Source organism: Suricata suricatta, chromosome 7 (assembly GCF_006229205.1).
Source record: "Suricata suricatta isolate VVHF042 chromosome 7, meerkat_22Aug2017_6uvM2_HiC, whole genome shotgun sequence".
Classification (NCBI taxonomy): domain Eukaryota; kingdom Metazoa; phylum Chordata; class Mammalia; order Carnivora; family Herpestidae; genus Suricata; species Suricata suricatta.
In genome coordinates, this window is record NC_043706.1 from 60,656,398 (window position 1) to 60,660,110 (window position 3,713).

At 38.7% G+C, this 3,713-nt stretch overlaps 1 protein-coding gene across 1 annotated transcript in view; it reads left to right on the top strand.

The window, feature by feature from the left end:
• Positions 1-2,892: 2,892 nt before the first annotated feature.
• COL19A1 (collagen type XIX alpha 1 chain) overlaps positions 2,893-3,713 on the top strand; it is a 309,028-nt gene continuing 308,207 nt past the window's right edge. The window contains exon 1 of the mRNA XM_029943181.1: positions 2,893-2,968. The gene's annotated coding sequence lies outside the window, so the exon portion shown is untranslated. The remainder of the gene's footprint in view (positions 2,969-3,713) is intronic.

Consider the following 3,713-nt stretch of genomic DNA (forward strand, 5'->3'; position numbering starts at 1 on the left):
ATCTCCCAGGAATGGAAGTAAACATAACAACAACCAGTGGAATGTTATTTTCTGTGAGAATTATTTTCAGAAACAATGGTAAAAATAGCATTAAACATTTTTTAAGGCCCTTACTTTTGAGGATTACTAAAAATTTAGAACTAATATGACTACTTTCTGTTTACCCTTAAGAATATCACATGTAGTACTGGTCTGAAAAAGAAAAGAACAGGAAGTGCGCGCAGGCGATGACAAGTCAGATTTGGTGGTAATTACAGTTAACAGTAACGTCTGTTCATCCACTATTGATGCACTGAAGTATTTCCATGGGATATGTATGAGAGTCATGTATGGCTGTGCCCCGAAAATTCAATAAAGAATGAACACTCTTATGGTTTGGTAACTAGGAAGTTAGCTGGGGGCAATGCTGAAATTCTTTCTTCTTGGAAAATGGAAACTCTGAAGGAGGAGAAAAGTGAAAGGAATTACAAAAGGGAAAAGGCAAGGAAACATGGCTGGGAGTACAGAAGTACAGAAAAAAGAAGAAAAGGAGAAACAAATTGCTGTGTTAACCCAGGAGATTGAGAAGTGCGGCTTAGACAAAAAATATATTCTTTAAATTTATTATAGGGCAATTGTCAAAATATGGTGCAATGTTCCTTTTATATCATTTAGATTATGCAAGTGGACTTTACACTGTACTTAAAACTGTACGAAACAGTTTTTTAATGTATTAAGTGGAATTTACTTCTCATATGGCATAAAAATAGTTAAACGTGATTTCCATGGCACGTAAATGCCAAAAGCAGTTTGTGTTTGAAATCTTTTTAATTTTTTAAAGCTCACGTGCATAAAGCTAAGCTGGGCATTAGAAGCCCCGCAAGCTGTTTGCCAGAATTCAAAGTCCTGTCAGATCTCCTATTATTTTCAGATTTCGCTTATCAGCAGTAGCTTCTGAAGTGAGTGGGAAAACTGATCATTTATAATTATATTCCGGTTGGATAAATAAAAGGTGCTTGGTTAGGGGCTCTTTGTATTTGAAGTCACTTTAAAATTCAATGAAAAGAACTTGCTAATGGGCCAAAACCTAGGGCTATAATAGTTTGTAATTATGAAACTAGCCCCAGTTTGAACCCTTTCCTGGAAGAAAAACCAGGAATATTTATTGACCTGGGATTGTTGGTGTATCTAGGCGCAAACTAAGCAACAGAGAATAATAATTTTTATTTTTAATCGTTTCTCCAGACTTGTTCAGTTCAATCTGAGAAAGAAAAGTATCACAGTGGTTAGGTCAAAAACATCTTAAGGATTATTAAATTATTAAAATGTTTGCAAAAGTAATGCTAAAATAAGGATGATTTACTTGTATTAAAACACAAATTAGAGGCAAAATTTCAGGCTTTCTGTTAAGTAGTTTTAAAGCCTTGCTTTGAATAGCACAAATTAAATGTAAATAAAGTGAATACAATTGTCTATCAGAGAAATAAAGCACAGATGCTCTTATTTCAATTCACTAGCAATTGAAGGGTAATGTACAGTTGCTTAACGAGAAAAAAAATTTAAATAGGGGCAATACTTATAAAAAATGAGAGAAGAATCACTAAAAGTCTGATGAAGGTCTGTGAATCATGGTTTTCAAATGGCCATTTGAGCAGCATGACTTATGTGGTATCCTCCCTCCTTGGCCTCTTTCCACAGTCCACCAAAAATTAGAGATGAAAATCACACAAGAAGGAAACACACCAAGCAGTTTTAAATTTAGCCATATAAACATGGTTTGCATCACTATGGATGCAAGACTAAACCTGCAGGCATGTGGACTACAATGAAAGACAGGTTTAAAAACCACTACTTGACTCTTAAATAGTTTGACTTCAATGAAGTGGAAATGGGCTATTCCCTAACATTTTTCTTAACATTTTTATTTTTTGCCAGCCAGATTTTATTTGTTACCCAATCTATGAGCCCTGACATATGAAACATATTTCTATGACTTAAGGTAACTTTTAAGCTTACTAATTTTCACCATTATGGATCAGTAACATATTTTATATTATTTCCCCAACTATGGCAATACTGAACTAAATTAAATCAATTTATCTGTTTTCTAATGCCTGATTATTTTTCTGAATTCTATAATGGTTTTATTTTTCTTTCAAATATATATATATATGTGTGTGTGTGTGTGTGTGTATATTCACACACAATATGTATATAAAGATATGTATATATGCCTTCAAACATATATGGAATATATATATGTATATATATATATACACACACCCACACATATATATGGAACCCTGTCTCCACACACACACACAAATACCTACACAGAGATATGCATAAAAATGTTACCTTCACATGTTCAAAGATATCCCAAAGAGTTCAAAACCAAGGATTTATAACACCAATCCATGGAAAGACATAATATTTAAAATCACAAAATACTTTTATGGACTCCGAGACAAACCATGCCACACAAGCCTGTACACATGAACACGATCAGAAGGCGGACAGGCTCTCTTGATTAACTTTATATAAACTGACATAAAAGTGAAAATTGACACATAAATGATATCCTTTTTTAGCTCTAGTATTAAAAAGCCAATTATCTACCTGTGAATGAATGCCACACCCAATACTTTGAAGTCACTTCATAATCAAAGTGAGAAACTCTAAGCACCTGCCTCCAACAGTGATTCTATCTGTGAAACTGCTAATAAAACAAAAACCTGGAAGGCATTATTCCTAGCTCTAAGGCGACATTGTTGTAATTAAGGAAAACCTGTGCATGAGTTGGCGGAGTCCTGTCTTGCGGAGTCCTCATCCTCGTCGAGTGGGAGGGTCACACTGGGAGAGACTAATAAGGGCAGAGATGCGTCCCCCTTCCCCACTCGCAGGCAGCTCACTTGGGCCACTCCTCGGCGGTGCGGCAGCCCTGGCCGGACTCCACTGCGCCTCCGAGGGGCTCAAACGCACGTTCAAGGTAAGCTGCGCAGCTCTGCCACCGGCCGTTTCCCTCGATCTCTCGCACACAAGCCGGGTCTATGTCATCTGCTCATGGTTCTGGTCATTTGCGTGCATCTGCTTTTCAAGAAAATGTAAAAACTGTGCTACACATGTAAATATGTTTCGGTGGATAAATAATGCACACCTGCAATTACGCATTCCGCTTAATGACGGGGCCAAAAACGTTTGGCACGCTATGGTCACTTTAATATGCTATGTATAATAATGCAGTTTGTGTTCAGATGTTCACACAATGCAGGCGTTATGCCTTATACTTTAGTTCTAGGTGATTTTTTTCTGGCTACGTGTGTTTGTAAAGAAAGGAGAGCTATCAGCACCGCTGATGCGGGTGAGAACAGACCTCAAAGACAGAAGAAAATATCCATGGGGTTAAATGCACAAAACAAATAAACTCAATATAAATGCATGCCGTTAGATCGTATTTTTTGGTCTACGTCTAGAGACGTTACCCACTGGAAGTGAGGAGACAGTTAAGGGGTGTAAACTAGCAGACGCGAGGTTCCGGCGCCTCGCTCTCCGGCCCGGGGTTACTTATTCTGACAAGCGGTTATTTCTCCCAAGTGCTGCTTCGAGGGGCTGCTCGGGCGGGGATCCCGGGACCAGGGCCTCCCCCAGCCCCGGCCAGCCTCCAGGCGTCCGGTGCTGCTCCGTAATTACCCTGCAGCACGCGCCGCGCGGCCCGACCGAGCGCCGCCGCCGTC